The following is a 22,807-nucleotide window of genomic DNA, read 5'->3' as shown; positions in this document are numbered from 1 at the left end:
TGAGCCTTGGTATGCACCAAGGGAATAAGAATGAGAATGGTAAATAATGTTTTCTTGTGACAGTGAAATGTAATTTTATTATGTGAAGTTCTTGCCTCCTGTTGGGTGTTCACATTTTAATGAGCTTTTGTTTGGTTGGTTTGGATTTTAAGATTGTTTAGTGCCTTAAGTGTTCAGATACAAAAAAAGCTGCTTTATGTGAAACTAATGGAGTTTAAGCTTTTGATCTTTTCATTTTTACAACCTCTTCCCAAGGCCCTCTACTTCACTTTGTATTCATAATTTTGTAATCTTTATTCGGGAAGCAAGATTCCCCAAATAGGATCCCACAAAACCTTAATATGCCCTTAGTTAAATAGGATACCTATCTCTCCTATATGTCTTCTATGACTAAAATTCTCTCTAGGCAGTCTCTACAAATACTTTTTTCTAAAAGCATATATGTCAATTGTAAGTTTTGTATGATCGATAATATGACAATAAATTAGAATAGCCATATCAGCTAAAGCATTGTATAATTCACATGGTGTTCCTGTGAAGAGTTTGGATTGAATGAGGGTGTGCACACTCCTCACAGTCAAAAGAATTAAGAGAGGGGGCTCTGTGGTGGTGCAAGGGAATACATTTTGTACTATGAAGTTATCCACAGCCACAGTTGAAGTTATCCAACTGCAGCGTGAGTTCAATCCCCAGCCAGGGAGCTAACCCACATGGCACAGCAGACCTGTCCTGCCTCGCCCACTGCTCCCCTCAGCAGTGTATTTCAGTAAATCTGCCTGTTCTGCTCTCCACTCTGTCTCTGGTGAATCCTCTCACCCCTGCACCTCTGGCCTGTACTCCAGCTCTTGTATGCATAAATAAATAAATCTTTTAAAAAAAAGGAATTAAGATAGTTTGTTATTTATTAGTAACTTTTCAGACTGTATTATGGCAAGTTATAGAGGACAAAAATGGCATTGATCACTAAAGCATAGCCTCTTTAAATTTCATGTTGTGACATTTGGCTGGCAGAATTATGTTAGAATTTTAAAACATTTAATGGGCAGGCAGCATCCCAACTCACCTTCCTTTCTGTCCTTGCTTGTGAATGATTGAAAGTGGAAGAACACTTGCTATTCTGATGTGCTCTGCTCTATACCCAATCAGCACCTTATATTTCTGAACATTCTGATGCCTGTTTCTTCACCTTCCAACATGAATTCCAAGGAGAATATTTGCCTTATAATGAAGACTATATAATGAAGAACTTAAAACAAACAAAAAGGATTAAAAGGCAATAATTGATAAATATATTTTCTCTGGAATGTGGGGAGAGAGGGTGAAACTATAGATAATTACTAGAAGTAGAAAGGAGGGAAGTTGAATACTAATTTTTCCTGAGGTATTGCAACATCTTTATCTATCTCAAATCACCATTTTGTCCCTTTAAACTAATAAAATCTTATATATTAATTACATTTCAATAAAACTGGAAAAAATTAAAGCAGAAAAAAAAGTCAACCATTGATTAAGGAAGCATTGTAAGAAATCTGGAAAGAGTGATCACCTGAGGTTTGGAATATCACCCTAACATTGGCAAAGGAAGCCAAGCAGGCAAGTGTGAAATGATTGCCAAGTAGTGCTAAGGGTGAAGGTGAGTTTGGGAATTATAAATTTGTCATGGCATGAATCAGCAGCTATGCATTTATCTCCAGCAGTCCGTGGCAAACTTCAAGCACAGTAAAGAGAACAGTAGTTGGCTGACCCTGGATTGGACCTTAGCAGAATAGAGAAGTACAAGTTCAAGGGACGCAGGGGTTGAGAGTGCTGGTGAGAGCATTCGTCAAAAGGTAGATCATATGTTGAAGAAAATGGAGAATGGCATGGCTTATAGAGAGAAAGTAAGGAAAGGGCTGATTTTAAGGAGTCTGAGGGTGGAAAAATAAGATGTCATGGTGAGTGAACCAAAGAAATAACTCATGGAAACACATCACTATTTAGATAACATACAGTAGCAAATTCATAACTTTTTTCTGCATAAATTTTATATCTGTTGCTTCCTGTCACTGCATATTATTCACTGAAATTCATGTGGGACCTCAAAATAGGCCTTATAACAAGCTATTCACAATGACCTCATCCAACATGATACCATTTGATTTTAGTATCTGTTAAGGAAAAGCGTGATTGCTCTATAATTAGAGAACTCAGAGCAATAGCATTTTAGTGTTAGTTTTGCCAGTAGAAAATCAGATTGGTCTAATTAAGCCAGGTCTCCAAGAGTAAAGGCAATTATTTTCATATTAAAGCAGAAAAAAGAAAAGAAAATCGAGATGCTTTCCTATCCTCACCTTCCTCAGCCTCAGTTGCAGCAATAAAATTACAGAATTCCTTAGGGAGGAAACAGGAAGACCTTGTGGTCCTTTCTAACGCAGAGCCAGTTCAGCCCTTGAGGAGATTATATGAATTTCATTAACTAAAATAAGAAGAGGTGTGTTGGCAAAATCATAATAGTAAAACCTGTGGGTTCTTAAAGATCACCACCTCTCTCTGCACTGTGATGATCATTTTGTGCTCGGCTTCACCTTAACCCTAGCTATCCCTGTCCCAATCTAGGCCATATCTACATTTTCAGTGAATTCAAATAGTTGAGAAGATTGAGATTAATTTCAGGACTCTTGAGTGCTCAGTGCTTTTGTTGAGGTCTTTTGGAAAATAACACATGCTGTCAGGGTGCCAGCTGCTTAGTATAATGGTCTTCAAACTGAGGAGCATGAACTTTTTTCACAAACATTTTTTTAGGAAATGTGGAAACCAGGGTAGTTCTCAGGGAATCTTTTTCTGGATCCTCAATTTCTACAGGCAGTCTTTACTAACATGGATGAGTCCAAAAATGACCCTTAGTCTCTTTTCCAGCTCCTCATGCCTAGTCACACTTCTCCCACATATTAAAATGGGATACTTTTCAACCATCTGGAATCTTACTTCAGTGACTTGCTTCTGTTTCCCCAGAAATTTGCTTTGGGGATGGGTAAAGACCTCTAGGGTGTTAAATTAACCACAACTCAAAGTGTTGTGACTGAGGTTAAGGAGACTGAATGATTGTCAATGACTAGATTACAAATTTTTTGTACACAGGTGGCTTCCAGGTCTTTGCTTTCAACAAAATTGAAAGATGACCTAATCAAATTGTCAGTTTAAATTTATTAAAAATAAATTTTGATGATAAATTGCTAAATGAGTTTTGGCTTATAATTCCCTAGGAGTTCAAAAATTTGAGTAACACTGCTATAAAAGAGTATGTTCATTGTCTACCTACTTATTTGTGTAGATGAGTTTTCTCAGTATCATATATAAAGCAAAAAAAAAAAAAAAAGAGAGACAGAGCGCAAAATTGAATCTGAAGCTTATCTTACTCCTACAGTAAATAATAGCTACTTATAAATACATGGACTAAATAATAGAGAAAGAGAAGCATTTCCAAAATGATTTATTAAACTTATTTTTGAAAATATATTTGTGCTTATAAGTTGTACATTACCAATCATTATAATGCTGATGCAATTCTGAAGAAATTTTAAGACTTAGAGCCTTAAGGTCTCAAGAAATGAAAACAAAAAAATTTCAATGTACATACATATATTACAGAGAAACATGATAGATAGGGTGATAACAAAGGACTTCTATGTATGAAATACATTGCATTTGAATAAAATCCATGAGGGAATTGATGGAAACATGAGTTCAAAGAGAAAAAGGAGAATATGTAAAAATCTTGACTGTTAAAACAGTACTTGCTCATGTAGTTCATGTATTCTATTGGATACATATGTTTAAAACAAATAATAGACATTTTAAAGTGATACTAAAAATTTATTTGAGAAACATCGACATTGCAATACACCAGAACTTATGTTTTTGTAATTATTTAAGCTTAAATTAAAATTTTTAAATGTCAACCGAGAAACATGCGAAAGAATGCTTAGTTTTCCAAAATCCCTTTAGACTACAAAAGCAAAATAATAGTCTCAATTTCTCTGCTCTAGGGCAGTAGTTCTCTGGTTCTGATGTATTTAAGAATCTCCTGGGAAACTTGTGAAAGTTGCAGATGTCCAGGCTCATCCCCAGAGATCCGGACTTGGTAGATTTGGAGAAAATGTGGATTTCCAGAGCACTCCCCACTGATTTTGACTTGTGATCAGTGAACTTGCCTTTCAGAAATATTACTTCAAGGTTTCCTCTCAGATAACTATGTCTCAGCAGAAATCTTCCTTCTTGAAACATTTTTTTTTTTCTAGGTCATCTGGAGAACTGCTTCCTCTGAGTCATACTTTGGGTCACATCTTCACCTTTCACTTGGGTTGCTCTGAAAAAATTTTGTAAAGCTTTCCTGCATTTGTAAACTATGCAAGATATCATTCTATGATCAACTCTGTCCAGTCATACTGCTGCCCACAGGGAACCACACATCTTCAATTTTTTCACTATTTGAAACTTTATAAAGAAAGTGTTTTTTCTTCAGGAAAATATTGGCATGCGTTTTTTTTTTCCCTTAGGGCTAAATTGAAACTAGTTTTGTTTTCTGGCTTGCTAGGAATCTCAGAGACAATTTTGTGTCTTTGGATGTTTGGATTCTAACCCCTGCTTATGACCTTCTAGTCTAAATTATTTTTTTGTCCCTGATTTTTTAAGTAAGTTTTAAAAATTGTTATTATTTTCATAAGTCACCTCAACTTCTTTGTAGAATATGGATACAATAGGTTGAATCCAAAAACATTTTCTAATTTTATTTGTGCATGTGTTTGTGTGCCCACATGTGCCTGGTTGTGTATACATCTATAAAGGAAGTTTGTTTTGCTTATGGAAATAGAAAATGAGTTTTATTGTTACATTTTGGGTGTACTCAACTGTAAGACATGCCGGTATCTCCTGTGCACAGCTGGGGCAGTGGGGGTATGACCAACTAAACACACTTAGTGCCTGGCTGGGTGCGCTGACTTCAGTTCCTTCAGGGAACTGTAGTACATAGCAGATAAGAAAAGGAAGAAAAATCTCTTGATATGGATCTGTCTAACCTGTCAAAAAGGAGACACAAAGTACATAGAATTCACCTTAGTGGAGGTGTGACTGTGACGGTGCCACAATAATCCTTTAAGTATACCTTACATCTTTTGATGGTCACTGAAAACATGAAAATAATTTTTTGGTAGAAGGTAGAATATTTTCTATCTCCTAGAATATCTATAGCATTTAGCAATCATTTATTTCTTTATTTAAAGAAAACTCTATCATATGTCCTAGACTTATGCAACCTCCAGATTACAAAGTAAAATCAGTCAAATAAGACAAAATCTTTACTTGTAGGACTTTTCAGGCATAGAAAGTCCTGCAAAGGCTACTAGTTATGAGTCTCTTTTTTTAAATTAGAGGAATATATTTCCTAGGCAATAAATAAGGAATATATTTCCTTTCAGGTACAAGGCCTGGCCAAGGGAGGGGATAAGGACAGCCCCCACTTACCTTCTTGGTGATATCATCTTTTATCAAGGCACAACTCACACTGTATGTATTCAGTGGACATGCCTTGTGTCTACAATGGGATGTATGGATGGGAGTTACCTGTCAGCTCTTCTAGAAAATACCATGCCAATCCTGCCAATTCTTAATGACCTTCCAGAAAAAACTCAAAGTCTGGAAATGTTTTTGTGACCTCTTGACTTTTCAATACTGAATGGATCAAACAACATATTTTACTTGGCCCCCAGGCTGCCATGTTGAAACCTCTGTCCGAGAGAAATCAATCCAATAAACCAGTGTAACTTTAATTAAAAAGAAAAGAAAGTAATCTATTTTTCCCTGTGCTTTCTGAATTCTGTTTTGGTTTTCTTTGTTCTGGTATTGAAGTGATCTTTTTTAAAGAAGCCACTTAAATCCATATATAATTCAAGCAATGTTTTCTTAAATTACATGAAATGTCAATTTGACTTCATATCCTTATTTAATAGATTTAGGTTCAGTATGTCAGAGAGTGAGTGACAGAGGTAACATTTTTCAAAATAAGATGAAAATGAAAAAACAATAGATTTATTGGATATCTATTGCCAGGTATTACAGGGGATATAAAAATTATTACAAGGATAAAATGTAAAGTTTCTCAGGGGCTAGAGGGTGTAAAATGCACCTCAGTTGGACAACCTAACACATTGCATAGCCACAGTAAGAAATAGTCTAAACTGAGCAGAGAATTTTCTAATCCTGTTAGCTATTCATATAGGCTCATGTACTAACTTAATTGAAAAAAACTGAACAACTTAGTGTATTCTTTTATTCTAATTTCTTAATTTAATAATAACCATCTATACTTTTAGGCACTAGTACATAAAAATAAATACTAAATTATATGCTCTTGTCATCTGTACAACTATAATGATGATAACTAAAAGTAAGAGATGGCTGGGCCCCCCTGGTGGTGCAGGGTGTTAAGCAGAGCACTATGAGGCTATCCACAGCCTCTGCACCACGAGTTCAATCCCTGGCCAGGGAGGTGACCCACATGGCACAGCAGACCTCTCCTGTCTCACCTGCTCCTGTCTCTCCTCAGCAGTGTATTTCAGTCAATCTGCCTGTTCTGTTCCCCATTCTGTCTCTAGTGAATCACCCCCACCCTATACCTCTGGCCTACACCCCAGTTCCTTGTGCATAAATAAATAAATCTTTTTTTTTTAAGTAAGAGATGGCTTTGTCAATTAGGTTTTTTCTGTATCAAGCCATTTCAAAAAATTTGTACTTGCAAATAAATAAAGGAGTATAAATTATAACTAGGAAAATATAAACAAGCTAAGTCTGAGTGAGGATTGTGTTTTTTAAAGAATGTTTAGGGGCCTCCCCAGTGGTGCAGCAGTTGAGCGCTGGGTTGCAAAGCTGCCCGCAGCCTCTGCAGTGCCAGTTCCATCCCCAGCCGCCGGGAGAAGGTCCAACATGGCATGCAGACCTCCCCTGGTGCCCGCTGCTCCCCTCAGCATTGTACTTGGTCATTCTGCCTGCTCTGCTCTCCCTTCTGGCTCTGGTGAATTCTCTCACCCTCCCGCACTTCTGACTGTACCCAGTGCTTGTATAAATAAATAAATAAATTCTTAAAAATATATATATAGGAGCTAGAAGATATTTAAAAATAAATAAATAAAAATAAAGAATGTTTAGTCCTAGGTGGCAAAGTTGAGAATCTTATAACTTTATGAGCTTTATATACTGTTCTCTCCATGTACGCAAAAATTTTATTCAGACTTGTTTAATATAACAAATCAGACTCCCTTTCCAATTTCAGCTTGAGTGCACTGTAGCAAACATTCTGAATGCTACAAAATGAAGCATCAAACAAAATATTACTTCTGAACTACAGAATCATTCTAAATAAATTGTATTATTATTAGAACATATCTATTATAAGCTAATCTATAAAGCAGACAGCATTTACCACTAAATATAACAAAACACATTACATAGTAATATATCATGACAACCAAAGTCCTGAAATAGACATGAACTCTCATTTTTAAAATTCATTATTTGCCCAGCCTCAGGGTTACAAAATCAAATGAGTCAAAATACTCTAATTTGTTAGATTTATTATTAAATTTAAAATAAATTGAAATTTATTTTCTCATGTGTTCAAATGACACATCCAAGGGGTTTATATTAAGTAAACTTTCTTTGGAAATTATAATATAAATTGATATTTAAAAATAAAACTGCCATAAGAACATAAAGAAGTTAACAGAGGTTGTATTAATAACTTTTCTGGGGCCTCTCCGGTGGCGCAGCGGTTGAGCGCTGGGTTGCGAAGCTGCCCGCGGCCTCTGCGGCGCTGGTTCGATCCCTGGCTGTTCCCCGGCCACTGGAGGAGGGTCCCACATGGTGTGCAGACCTCTCCTGCCGCCCGCTGCTCCCCTCAGCAGTGTACTTCGGTCCTTCTGCCTGCTCTGCTCCCCGCTCTGGCTCTGGTGAATTCTCTCGCCCTCCCGTGCTTCTGACTGTACCCAGTGCATGTATAAACCAAACAAACAAACAAATAATAAATAAATAAATAAATAAATAAGACATGCCTCTAGAAAATTAAAAAAAAAAAATAACTTCTGGGAAGTCTTCTATAAAGTCACTCTTAGACATATGATCAGGAAAAATAGAGACGGCACTTTTTTTGTCTTGCCCACTGAACAGATTCAATAATTATCAAATTGAATTGAAAGTGAGAGCTGAAATCATCCTCATTTTTCAGCTTGAAAACTTCCTCATGTAGCAGACACCATTGTTTGTCTATATGAATGCTACTTCTTTCTTCCTTGTGTCTAATACAAGGGTTAGTATTCAGATCCCTTTGTCAGTGACAGGTCTAGCTAAAGGTGTATGATTCAGTCCTGGCTAATGAAACAAAAGAGAAAGATCGCTCCAGTTTAGGGGCCAATTTTTTTCTAATAAAAGGAAAAAAAATCAAGGAAAAAGTATATTTACTTTCTATCTTTTCTTTCCTACTTTGGACACTGTCCCAAAAGGACAGAAAGCTTGGTGGTCCTGTAGCCATTTGATAACTGACGTGGAAGGCCAAGAGAATTGCAAGCAAGTAATGGGGCAATCTGACAGGGTAGCATGTGCAAGCAAACTTTGAACCACCCACCTCCAGTGGGTGTACCCCATGGGAGTATATATATACTGCAGAGCCAGGCCAATTATGCATATCAGAGCTTCTTTCACCAGTGAGCTGGTTGTTAAATATTTATCAGTAGCAGACCACTGTGTGACTTACTTACTCCTATGGTTACTGTAATAACAACTATGATGCTATCTATCACCTTCTAGGATTCATATTCAGTCAAATGAGTAATGGATTATATCAAAACATTTTAAGTTGTGGAATTTTAGAACCAGAAGGGACTTTAGTAGATTTAAGAACAGCAAAATTAAAACTTGTGTGATATTAAAACTTACCTATTTTTATGTGACTAGTTAATAACAGTCAAGTATACTTGACTCTTTCTTCACAATCTGGCAATCTTTCCAGTATACCATAGAGCCATAATATTATTTATACAATAATAATAATGATGATGATGATAATATGCTTGTGAACATCTAGTCTCAAAAATATTATGCTAGTGAGATATTCAATTGTTCTATAAAAAGATCAACTTGGTTTCTGTAATGCATATAATAAGCCATGTTTAATTATATATTCTAGATTTTAGTCTATTCGCAAAGATGTAAGGCTTTGAAGAAGGCTGACATGTGGAAACTGTTAACATGATATTAACAGCTGCCAAAATCTTCAATCATCATTGTGTGTGTGTGTGTGTGTGTGTGTGTTTAAAAGATCGGAAAAAAAATGCACTCAACTGAAAACTAAAATCAAAGTATTCTCAATGGTTATTATATTTTCCCTCTATTTTTCTGAATTTTCCACATGTAGAAACTTTCAATATTAGAAATTTTTCTCTTTTTATGAATAAAGGGATGATCACCTGGGCCTGGGCTGCCCTACACTGAGGATATTCTCCAAGATAGGGAGCTGCTGCCCACGTCCATTCTCCAGGGGTTAAAGGACTGTCAGTTGAAGTGAACTCCTCTGCTCAATTGAAGATAGGCAGACAATCTTGAAAAATAGAAACTGTATTACGAGATGAAATGAATTCTCAAAGGCTCAAGAACTGGACTTGCAGGACAGAGTATGCCAGATTCTGATAACTTAGGTTTGACATAGCTGACCAAATTATCCAGCAAAGATTAGATAATGAAAATACTCAAGTCTTGTTAGAATACTTGTGGGAGCTTCACAGTGCTAGGGAAAAAGAAAATTGGTACATTTGTGGAAAGCAATTAGATAATATACAGCACATCAATAACTTTAAAATTTAAGATATTACAAAATTTCTATAAAAGTTGACTGTGAGGTAATATATATGAGGGAGTTCATTATGCCAGTCAGTTGAAAGTTTGAATACAGTTGAAAGTTTTCATAAAATTTTAAGGAACAGCATAGATGCAAAGACTAATGGAAAGTCATTATAGAGTTGTGAAAAACTGGAAACAATCTGAATTTCTAACAACAGGGGAATCAGTGACTGAATTATAGTATATACATAATGGAATGCAACAGAGCTATAAAAATCTTACTTTGAAAGATCTTTAATAAAGAGAAAAATACTCAAAATGTAATGTCAAATAAAAAAATAAAATGTTATTATAACTACATATACATACATATGAATATATAATTTATATGTATATATATATATATATAGAGAGAGAGGTAGTATGTGTGTGTGTGTGTGTGTGTGTGTGTGTGTGTGTGTGTGTGTTTGGAAGACCGGAAGAAAATGCATTAAACTGAAAACTAAAATCAAAGTATTCTCAGTGGTTATTATATTTTCCCTCTATTTTTCTGAATTTTGCACATGTAGAAACTTTCAACATTAGAAATTTCTTTTATTATAAAATCAATATATGCTAATTAAATAGAAAGTACAGAGAAAAAGAAAATTATATTTTTATATTTAGAAAAATAATAGGAAATTGAAAAACAAGATGAACAGAAATCTTTAAAGTCACTTCACATAAATTCTGACAATAGAGAATATCTGCTTCAATCAACATCCAAGTCTAGAAAGCAAAACTAGGTACCCAGAGCATATACCCTCTGAGTAAAGGATAAAGCAGACTGACTGACAATACATACCATCAGGGGGACTGGGAAGAAGATAGGTCCATGAACTGGGTGCTGGGAATTGAGAGTGAAGGTTAATGGGAGAAGCTGCTATCGGTATAAGGCTACGAAGACGGACAGCAAAAGGGAAAAGGACTTGAAAGATTTTTCTGTGTTCACAATGCACCCACTCTTTGGGGTTCTCGAGAAATAAAGAATGAACTGAGTATTGCACTGTGTGTCTTTGAATATGACAACAGAGAATGAGCTAAATGAGGCCCAACACAATTTATGTGAGTTATACCATCCTCCCTAAACTTAAGACCTTGGTTGCTCCACATATGCACTTACTGCACATGACTCTGGAAATCTGACCAGCTTTCCCATATGACCTGAAAAACCCTCACCTAGGCCAGTGTTGTTAACTGTTTTTATTTTGGCAATCCAGGAGACAGATGACATTGTCTTGTGGAATATATTCTCATGATTCACTCAGGGTTAAGAGACATTTCTCTAACTATAATTCTTTCTCCACAAATTAAGAAAACAATGTTAGTGAGTGTCATGCTAGTATAAAGAAGTTCTTGACTGCTTTTTGATCTGCATTTGAGAATAGACATAATTCCCCCAATTTGGCTGTCTTTACTGATTTCATCTATATGGTAGGGCAACTGGGGTACCACTCTGGGTATGGTACTTGTAAGCCGGACAGTGAAGGTATTGTACCTTATTCCCATTTTTTTGAATGTAATTAAAATCACTTTCAAAATTTTTACTTGTAATGATATCCTAAGAGGCTTTTGAAAATTGCTGACTGTAATCTCCTCTCAAGTGAGATTAGCTTGGGCAAACAAATCAACTGAATTGTCAGGGTCCCACACCCATCTAGGAGTGCCCTGGCTCTTTCATTTTTCTCAGGTTCAAATGACAATCATCTCACTTGAAAGGAGGATGCACTATTTTTCACCTTAAATAGCCCCTTTGCCTTGAAATTAAAACTATGCACCAAAGGAGAGTAAGAATGATGGCTGAAGATATGTGTTCATTCACTCATTAGCCAATTGGTTATTTAAACATTTACTATTCACAGATATTTTTAGGCTCTGGGGATTTAGCAGTGAATGAAGACAGAAAAAATTGATTTCTGTTTTCAAGAGATTCTCATTCTAGGGGGTGGAGACTCACATTAGACAGGAAATGGGCAGCATTGTTGGATTATTTACACCTTCATTCCATTCATTGGGAGAGCGACCAAAATTACCTGAAATGTTCTAGGCATTCTAGATGCTTTCACATAAACAATCTCATTTAATTTTTCCAATAATTCTGCACAAGTGTATTATCTTGTTTTTATGAATGTAATTAAAATCACTTTCAAAATTTTTACATAAATAACATAGTTCATTTTAACACTAAAAGACAGGAAGCGATCAATAATGCACAATAAAGGAAACTTGGTAAGTAAATTATGGCAATCCACCAATAAAATACTATATTATGCAGCTATTGTAAAGATATCATGTGCTAATGAGTCTTAGGGCAAGTTAGGGATAATTAGGCAGCTTCAGGGGCAGTGCGCCTAGGCAGGGACTTCAGCAGAGTTAAGGAAGCCTTCAGAGATAAGGGTAACAAATCTCAAAGGGGGACTAATCAAATACCCAAGGACCAGGGGCAACAGGACATTCCAGAACAAGGATGATAAAGAAAAGTCTGCTAAGATAAGGACTGGTACACAGAGACCTGGTTCTGGGCACAGAGACATCAGGGCAGTGAGTGAGACCACAGAGATCTAACCAATCGCAAAAAGACTGGTGGAGGGCCTCCCCTGGTGGTGCAGCGGTTGAGTGCAGGGCTGCGAAGCTGCCCACAGCCTCTGCAGCACCAGTTTGATCACCGGCCACCAGCGAGGGTCCCACATGGCCTGACAGATCTCTCCTGCCATGCCCACTGCTCCCCTCAGCAGTGTATTTCGTCGGTCTGCCTGTTCTGTTCCCTGCTCTGGCTCTGGTGAATTCTCTCACCCTCCTGAGCTTCTGACTGTACCCAGTGCTTGTATAAATAAATAAATAAATAAATCTTAAAAAAAAAAAAAAAAAGACTGGTGGAAAGAAGGGAAAGAAGGTGTATATTCCCTAAGACACAACTCCACTTTGGCTTCCTTGTCCCTCCCTGGCCTGGTTCCACCAACCTGGGAGTCCCACTTTGTCTGTTCCTTATCTCCTTAATAAACTTTTTTTCTCTAAACAAATTTGCCACTTCTCGCTTGCTTGCCTGAGCATCAGTGAAGTTCCTTCTGTGGCTTTAGTGGTGGTGGTCTAGTGGCTGGGACTCAGCGCTGCCACTGCAGCCTGGGATCCATTCCTGGCTGAGAGACTAGGCCTAAAAACCTGAAATTTCTTATCATTAATATGGAAAGTTGCTCAAATTAAACCAAATGCAGAACAGAGATTAAAAATCAGCACTACTTTATATTTTCTTTTTATAAAAGATAATCATTCATTTATGTTTATATATGAAAAGTATATGAAGACTACATAAATAATTTAATTGTGATCACTTCTGGGGAAGGGGACTGGTGATTTAGGATGAGAGGAATACTTACTTTTTGTTGTATATCCATCCTTTTGAAGGTCTGAAATGAAATTTTAATCATATACATTATTTAGTTTCTCAGTTAAAACTCTAGTTAATAATTTAAAAAAATGTTGATTCACCTGGGAGCTTTAGGAATATGATTGGTTTACTCAGAGTCATGGGAATTTAGTTCCTAGGGGTCAGTTTGGGAATGACGATAGATAAATGTTATGTAAAGTAAAAACAGGGCCTCCCCGGTGGCGCAGCGGTTGAGCGCTGGGTTGCGAAGCTGCCCGCAGCCTCTGCAGCGACAGTTCCATCCCCGGCTGCCAGGCGAGGGTCCCACATGGCGCGCAGACCTCTCCTGCCGCCCGCTGCTCCCCTCAGCAGTGTACTTCGGTCCTTCTGCCTGCTCTGCTCCCTGCTCTGGCTCTGGTGAATTCTCTCACCCTCCTGCGCTTCTGACTGTACCCAGTGCTTGTATAAATAAATAAATAAATCTTTAAAAAAAAACGTAAAAACAGGTTAACTTGTATACTTACAGATAAATGTGAGTTTGCCTGTACTGGTGTTCAAAGGCAGAGAGGATCCTAAAAGAGGGGCCCAATTTAGAAAAAGTGCTAATGTTTCAGACTCTGTATTCACAGTACATACCACAATGCTTGGCACTAGAAGATAATTAACGTTTTTCAAAAGCATGTGAGATGACCCACAGTCAGGCAACCCGTTTTATATCAGGGCTGCCCTGTAACAATATGAGGATATTAGAAGTGAGAATGCAATGCAGGTGATTTGCATGAAGTTAAAATGGTTTCTAGCGTTTATAATGTGGTTTGATCATCTTGGCTAGATGAAGATGCAAGAGAAAATATGGTTCAGAATATAAATTACTCAGTTCCTTCTTATCCCCAGTAGGAAAGCATATCCCCCAACTTTGCTGATTTGGAAAATCCTTATTTTTTGCAAGGGCTTTATTCCCTTGCTTGCTATTTGTCAGCATTCTGCTGACAGGTCTTGTTCCTTTTCTGTCCTTAGCCCCTTTTTTGTTTTTCTTGTTTAAAGATCTATTAAAAAAAAAAAAAAAAAAGGCAGTTCAGTAGCTCAACTATTTCAAAATCTCATTTCATCTCATTTGTCATTTATTAATGGGCCTATTTTCTCTCCACTGTTTCTTATCCCCCAGATATATTTAAGGAAATTCTTTTTAAATCCCCAGGGCTATTATTACATCACTACTTCTTTTTACTGCCTCCTTTTAAAAAAATCAGTCTCAAACTTTAATCACTCTATATATCACTTCCCCTCCCCCCTGCTTTTCTATTTCAAGTACTTTTTTTTTCCTCTTCTAAATCTAGTACTCTGAAAAATCCCTAGTGAATCCAAGCTGAATGTATTTTTGTTTTGAGAGATTTATCAGATGAATTATAATTTATTCCTGCTTACCTCTAGGTTATGTAAGGACAGTCTGGTATTTTTTTAGCAGACAATTTCCTATATCTTCTATCATTAGGGTACACAAAGATGCAGCTTTTTGTATTTTTGAGTATTTAATATTTTCTCATAATTTTGATTTATTTTAAATAAACCCTATCTTCTGAACACATTTCTTAACTATGTCCAATTTTAAGGGCTATTTTAATGTTCCTTTGCATTTCCATATTCACTTGGTGCTATTGAATAGTAGACTCAATGAAAAAAAAAATCCTTTGCTATCAGGATAGTGGAAAGAACATTAGGATCAAAATTAAGAATCCACTATTAAGCTTTCTTGTCCCATGTGCTCTTTCTTTTTGATTTGAAGTTGGCCTGTCTTTCTCCATCTAGAATCAATCATCCCCCTTCCCCTCTCTTCTTATCTGATATTGAGAAAATGCATAAGAAATTTTGCAAAGCACTATGAAAGCCTGTGAAAAAGGGCATTATGTAAATGTCCAGTGTTATTATGCTGGAAATTTGCCATTATCCTGTTTGCAAAGGAATGAGATTTAAAATAATATTATCTCCTTCCAACCTTCAGTTCAAGGAGCTTCAGTTACCAAAATACTGGAACAGTGTTTCTTATATGATAGGTCTGTAGCAAAACTCTAGGACTCTAGATTTGTGCCCTCCCCCTTTTTTATGGTTATCATGGTCATTATTATTATGTTCATCCTCTTGGGAAAGCCATAGCAAGGGAGGGATTTGAGGGCAACATATGCTACCTTTGGTTATTCTTCTTAGATGAGGGAAAAGGCGCAAAAGAGTGGATCCAGGCTCTAGTCCAAATAACTCAGTTTACACATGAGAGAGGAGAAAAAAGATTCTGCATGATGAAAATAAAATTTGTATAAATATTGACACTTTGTGTATAAGTTATATAGGGTATATATAACCACTGAACCACTGCAAGTTACAAGGCTCTACTAGGCATTCCTAGACATAACAGAGTTGTTATACCACATTGGGCACTTTAAGGACAGAAACGCCCAACCTCAAAATACCTCCTGTTTCCTGGATGTCACAGTATGAAAACTCTATCATGAGGTTAAGTAGGGTTACATTTACAATTAACTGTCTTCTGTGGAGCCCCGTGTGTAAGACTAGGTACTTATGTTTAATGCAGCTAATTTGCTGAACATAAGCAAATCTTCATAAAAAAAAGATGTCTTTTGGAAGGGAAGTTTTGAAGGATGAGTAAGAGTTTACAAGCTCTATGCCTTGTGCAGTTAACGCAAATGTGAAGTAGATCAGATACAATAAGTGTTCAACTGCTGTGTTGCTGGTTGAGAATAATATCTTACTCATTACCTATTATAATTCTAAAAAAATGGCCAAACAAAATATGTCCAGGGCCCTGAAGAAATCCTATGCTACCATTGTGAGACCCTAGATTTAAGTAGATGGAGGGAGCAGAGTGAGGCTATAATAGAGATTGAAGGAGTAATATGGAAACAGAAAAAAAATCAAGACTTGCATGTTATCTAAGAATTCTACTGGCCTTGATTAAATTACCATAGGGATTGGCAATATTTCAGAGGCAAGGTATAAGAAATGACCTCTATTTTTTTTAAGATATGAAACTGGTAGTGCAAGATCTGGTAGCTTAGAGTGAGCAAAGGGCATCTTAATGGTTCAAGGGTTCAGAAATATTTCCCATAAATATTTCACTGTTTATGCTAATACATTCTTCTTTAAAATGCAGATATCTATCAGCGAATTTAAAATTACTTATATAACCTAGCTGAGATTAACCCCAAAGAGAATAAAAAATTATGTAGGGTGAGAAAAGGGGAAAGTTTAGAACTTGAGGATTGGGTGGAAATCAAAATTGCAGGTGGGTGTAAGTGCTCTGGCAGGCTGAAGGCAGTTGAGGAACTGCAGGTATGGGGGTGGGTACTGCAGGAGAGGGAGGAGAGAAGCTTTGCCTATTGTGCAATTTTGCCTAGGGCTGCTAATTGCTGTGCCCAGAAAATTGCCTCTGGAAGCCTTGGGCAATATGCAGTAGGTTTTCCCTGAAGCCTAGTTTATCAGGTTAAGCTGAAATTTGGTAGGGAGCAGAGGAGAGGAATGATGAGCTGAAAGAATTCCTGAGCTGAAAGAAACCTCAAAGGTCACTAACTTTTTCAACAAAGTATCTCTAATGTTAAGAGAGGGAACTCAAATCTCCAGGAATCAGAACTTGGCCTAAAGTAACCTGCCACTCATCAAAATATCTTGGAAATCTCTTAGTTTATCTTCAAACTAGGTAAATCTTGTATTTGATCCAGTATATCCATGTTTGTTTTAATATAAAAAGAGTTAAATTACCATACCTAATTCATCAATCTCCAAATAAAATTGCCTATGTCTTATCCCTGACATGAATAACTAGGCCAAGACATAGCCAGCAAGGGTCAGGGATAGGTTAAAAATTCAAGTCTCTTGACCACCCTGCCCTAGCTCAGACTTGAGTCAATGGTGGGGGTGGTGGGGGAGGGGATAATAAAAGGGCTAGATAATGTAGACAGTAAACATTCTGAAATGGGGCAAGTCCAAGGGAGAGGGGATGACCCAGTGGGTGAGTCCTCACCTGTGCTAAAGAGAGAACTAACAACAAAAGGATTTATTTACATAGGGAGTAAGAAAAAGGGAGAGCTGAGAGAGAGAAGAAAATTTATTAGCCAGCATATGGTCAGATGTGTCTGTCCTATCCCAGATAGCATCCACTGGGCAGAAACTAGGGTGCCATCAGAAACCAGCCAAAAAAAAAAAAACAGAAAGACAGAGCATGTTTATGCTCTGTGTTTTCAGGTCAACATGGCAGCGCAGCTCCACCCCTAGCTCCCAGCAGCCTAAATTCAGGGAGTCAGGGGAGTGAGTCTGGAAAGCTCTATGTGGACAATGAGCATCATCCACTGACTCAGAGATTGCTCCTCGCTGTTCCTCTATCAATTTGGGAAAGAGAGTACTAAAAGGGAAAGTGGGAAAGGGGTTCACTTTATAATTTTTTCCTCGAACTGGCTCTGGTATGAAAAATATATAAAGGGAAAGATTCTAACATTCACCAAGTCTCTACATGTGCTTGTGCTTTTTATTGGACACAAATCACACCTTAATTTTCATGCCAGTTGTGAAACAAATTATCACCATTATATAATACACGGATTAGCAAATCCTGAGATTAACTAACTAGCTATTTGCCTAGAGTTAAAATTAGAATTTAGATGTGTCTGACCAGAAAGCACTACCTCTTTTCCATAGACATTTATTAAATGTTTATAACATACAAGGTACCATGCTAGGTGATCTAGAGATTTATAAAGAAAGAGCTGGTTTTCTCCTTGTTCTCAGAGTTTATATTCTGGGGAAAGAGCACCTTAATTAATTAGTCATTTTAATTTCCTATTTAATGTCTCAATCTGATAAAGAAGTGGGGGAGATCACTCATAGTCATGCAAATTGAAAAATATTCTCAATGTTAAACACTTTTTTTAAAATTAGGTGAGGAGCAACACATGACCACAACCCTTTTATTAATCATTTATGGTTTTACATGACATACAGGACAATGTCCTTAAGCTGTCCCAAGAAATTAATAGGTTCAGCAAAAATAAACCCAAGCCAAAAAACCTGGGGTTTGCAATATTTTTTTTAAAAGCGCATTTCAAAACTATGTGTTAGAAAAATATTAAGCACTTTCTGTTGTTTTTGTTATAGAAAAGCCTGTCTTTAAGAAATGGTGGGCAGTTCTATGAGCAAAAAAAGGGTAACTAATGGTGGCACAATTTGCTCATTAACGCAGAGTAATTGACCATTTTATCAACTTAATCTAAACATTTTTATGTCAAATGTTCATAGTTTTCAACTTAATTTATAACTATTTGTGATATGGATAAAGATATTGATTATTGATTATGTCTAACAGCAGTTACATCTCCTTTGAGATAATTTTTTCTGTTTGCTTTAATCCAGATAGCTACTATAATTTATAAGCTCATGTTGATTTTCATCACCACATCATGAGATCTAACACGTTTAGAAAATGCTGATCTAAAACTTATTGCCACTTTGGCACCATGTTCTGATGGCCAGTTTGCTGCAAGGTACACTGATCTTCATGACTTACTTTTCTATTTTTTAATACTTTAGATCTACAGAAACCAATGCACATAGCTCAATAGTATTAAATGCATATTAAATCAACACTTCCCTTACATGTTTAATAACAAAAAAATTACTATTAGAATGTTAAAAGAGTAAGTTTTGTGATATATATATTTTACAATAGTCAAAAAAAAAATGCAACAGGAGTGACAAAGCAGGAATATAAACTTACATATTGTAAAAATATCTTTGATGTTATAATCACATATAAAACAATAAATAATATTTATAAATGTGAGGAAAACACATGTAAACAGGGAGGAGTTAAATGTCCCTTAGAACCTAAAGAAGAGATATACTCATGAAAACATTTACACAGAATTAAGTAAAATACTAGACCACAATGTTCATGAGGAAATTATTCATTGGTTTGTTTAATTTATACTATTTGGCATAGTATGTGCTCAACAAATATTTGTTAAATGGGTAGCAAGATTATTTCAGCTCTGGGGCTCTTTCGTTATTCGCCCATTTAACCTGTTTATTTTCTAGTGTAAGTTAGATAATTTATACTTAATGTTTCTATGTTTCTAGTTCCTTCAGAACCCAGTGAGGTTGAAGGTGTGATTATGAAACTCTTGGTAAATTTCAGATTAAAAATAACAACAAAAAGAAATTGTAGGCAGGAAATAGTTCTGTAAAATAATTGCTTAAAAATATTTTATAAGGCTTATTTTAAAAATCATTTATATACTTTTATTGCCATATTAGGGTAGACTATATGAAATTGCGATGTTCTGTAAGTCAAAATAGGAAATTTTATATGGTTTGATTTTGTTTTAAAAATTATTGGCTAGTTTATGCCTATAGTTTCAAGTGATGGAAACACAGAAGCTTGGGAAAAAATATACTTTAATGTTCATTAAAGGGCTCTCTTCCAAATACCAGTTACTGAAAAGTGATTTCAAAATGAGGACAAACATTACAACCCCTTCATTAAAATATGTGAAGTGGACACCCTTACTACTAGCTTTTATGGTTAATTGCAGAACTTTTACGAGCAACTATGGAATGAAAATTTGAGTGTATTGTAAAAAAGATTTAAGGACCTAAATATTGATTACCTTAACACAGAGCATTTCCTTCTATTTCTGAGGTTCAAACAAGCACTCTTAATTATTATGGTTAAGAGGGATGGTCAAATCATATATTCCATAATTAATGTATTAATAAAATGAACCTATAATTTGTTTTTTAAAATACTATCAATAGTGATAAAAGCCAGGGCAATTAATTTTGATCATTTACTATCTGAACAATTTAAAATCCCTAAATGATCATAATCACTTGAATGGCTTAATTCAGGGCTAGGACTGTGGCCCCAAAGCCAGAGCAATGACCATGGACAAAGTCTTATATAAGAAATACAGCTAACTCTGTGATACCGACACCCATTAGGCTGGGATCCCCTCTTTGTCTATAGGGTGACTCTCGCCCAGTGTCAGTGGAGCTAATTAAGTGACACCCCCTTTTGGGACAGTAGAGCAGAAACTTGATTCATTGACAAGACAATGGAGAAGGGACAGTTCATACTCTAAAGTCATCTCCCCAAAACAAAGTAAACAAAAGAGGACCTCTCTGGTGGTTTAGGGGTTAAGTTTCAGCACTGTTACCCCTAAGGCCTGAGTTCAATCTGGCCAAGGAGCTAACCCACATGGTGAAGCAGACTTCTCCTGTCTGCCCGCTGCTCCCCTCTGCAGTATACTTCAGTGGGTCTGCCTTTTCTGCTTCCCACTCTGTCTCTGGTGAATCCTCTCACCCCTATACCTCTGGTCTACACCCAAGTTCTTCTGTGCATAAATAAATAAATAAATAAATAAATAAATAAATAAATAAATATTGGGGTCAAAAAAGAAAGTAAACAAAGGACTTAGAAATTGTGGGGCGAGGGGGCCAGGCATGTGGAGTTAATATTGTTTCACATATTTTTTTGGTTGTTGATTCAGTTAGGTTCAGTTTCAAAAAGTCCTGACATCCATCATTTTCTCTGACACTCTAAAGACAACTGTGGGATTTTCACTCTGTTAAAGGTTAACTTGAAAGACACACCAGGAAAGTACAAAAGGTGCTATTATTTTCTAAGCGTATAACATGTGATGGCCCGATTAGCTGGCTATGACTTATATAAGGCATTGTGGCCCAGCACATTCCTTCCTGTCTACTGAGATTTTACTGAAATCTAAGTTTCAATATGCTTGGCATGAAAAGTTTCCATGAATTCGGAAAATGGAGACATTTGTTTCTGTTGTGATCTAAGACTCTTTAGGTACTTGTCCCTGTCACAAGAGGAACTCCAGGGAAAAGTCCTTCAAAACTGAGCAGAATAATGGGGAGAATTAGAAAGGTGCAGACTGCTACTCCTACCTTCTAGTTGTGACAAGGATGTCTTCTTTCTTCTCCTGGTCTCTGCTTAGCAAGGGAGACAGTGGACTGAATGTGCTTGTTAGTAGACCCTTCCAGTGTTAGTGGGAGATGTGAGTGGGTGATTCACATTTTAGTGACTATAAAACCTTCCAGATGTTTTCTATGTTTAATAATATTTACCAATACATTTTATTTTTTTTAAAGATTTATTTATGCATTATGAGAACTAGGGTACAGGCCAGAGGTGCAGGGGGGTGAAAGGATTTACCAGAGACAGAGTGGGGAACAGAACAGGCAGATAGACAGAAATACACTGCTGAGGGGAGCAGTGGGCGAGTCAGAAGAGGTCTGCTGCACCATGTGGATAGCTCCCTGGCCGGGGATTGAACTCATGCTACAGTAGCTGCAGATGCAGATTGCTTCATAGGTTGTGTCCTAACCCTTGCACCACCAGGGAGGCCCTACCAATACATTTTAAAAAAAGATAGTGCCATCTTGCACAGGCTGCTTCTTAGCCTGTTTTTTTAAAATTAAAAAAAAAATTAATATGAACTTCATTCTCAGTCATTTTTTTTTTTAAGATTTATTTTATTTTTATACAAGAACCAGGGTACAGGCCAGATGTGCAGTAGGGTGAAAGGATTCACCGGAGACAGAGTGGGGAACAGAACAGGCAGATTGATGAAATACACTGCTGAGGGGAGCAGTGGGCGAGGCAGGAGAGGTCTGCTTTGCCATGTGGGATTCTTGCCGGCTAGCCTGGATCGAACCTGCACTGCAGAGGCTGTGGACAGCTTCACAGTGCAGCACTCAACTGCCTCCACCACTAAGGAGGCCCTCAATCATTATTTTTATGCAACATTATTTTTTTTAAGAAAGTTTTTTTTTTCTTTTTTAAAGATTTATTTATACAAGCACTGGGTACAGTCAGAAGTGCAGGAGGGTGAAAGAATTTACCAGAGCCAGAGCGTGGAACAGAACAGGCAGGCTGACAAAATACACTGCTGAGGGGAGCAGTGGGCATGGCAGGAGAGATCTGTCAGGCCATGTGGGACCCTTGCTGGTGGCCAGGGATCGAACTGGCACTGCAGAGGCTGCGGGCAGCTTTGCAGCCCAGTGCTCAACCACTACGCCACCAGGGGAGGCCCTTTATGCAACATTCTTTTTAGTCTTTTCTAAACTTGTGTTGTGTTTGTGGTGCTCTGCAATTTACCCAACCAATTTGTATTGTTTTTCACTAAGTTTTTCTGAATCTATTTTTTTCACCATTTACAACATTGCAGTTAAACCTGAGCATCAATTCCTAATTTTTTAAAAGATAAATTTATAAAAAACCTTGCAGTAGGATTTTCTGGTTGACAATGAAAATTTTGAATGATTTCCTGGAGAAAACATTTGGCTTCTAAAAGCAGAATTAAGGAAGAATTAAGAGACAGGAGGGTGGACACTTTTGCCCCAGAGGAGCTTCTGAAGAGTCCAGCCTAGCCAGTTTAGAAACATGGAACAAATATTTGCTATCTCATACTTAGACAATTATTTCAAACTAAGGCCCAAAAGACAGGTAGGGGGAGGAAA

The sequence above is a fragment of the Talpa europaea genome (assembly GCF_964194135.1).
Source record: "Talpa europaea genome assembly, chromosome: 8".
Lineage (NCBI taxonomy): Eukaryota > Metazoa > Chordata > Mammalia > Eulipotyphla > Talpidae > Talpa > Talpa europaea.
This window is presented reverse-complemented; position numbering follows the sequence as displayed.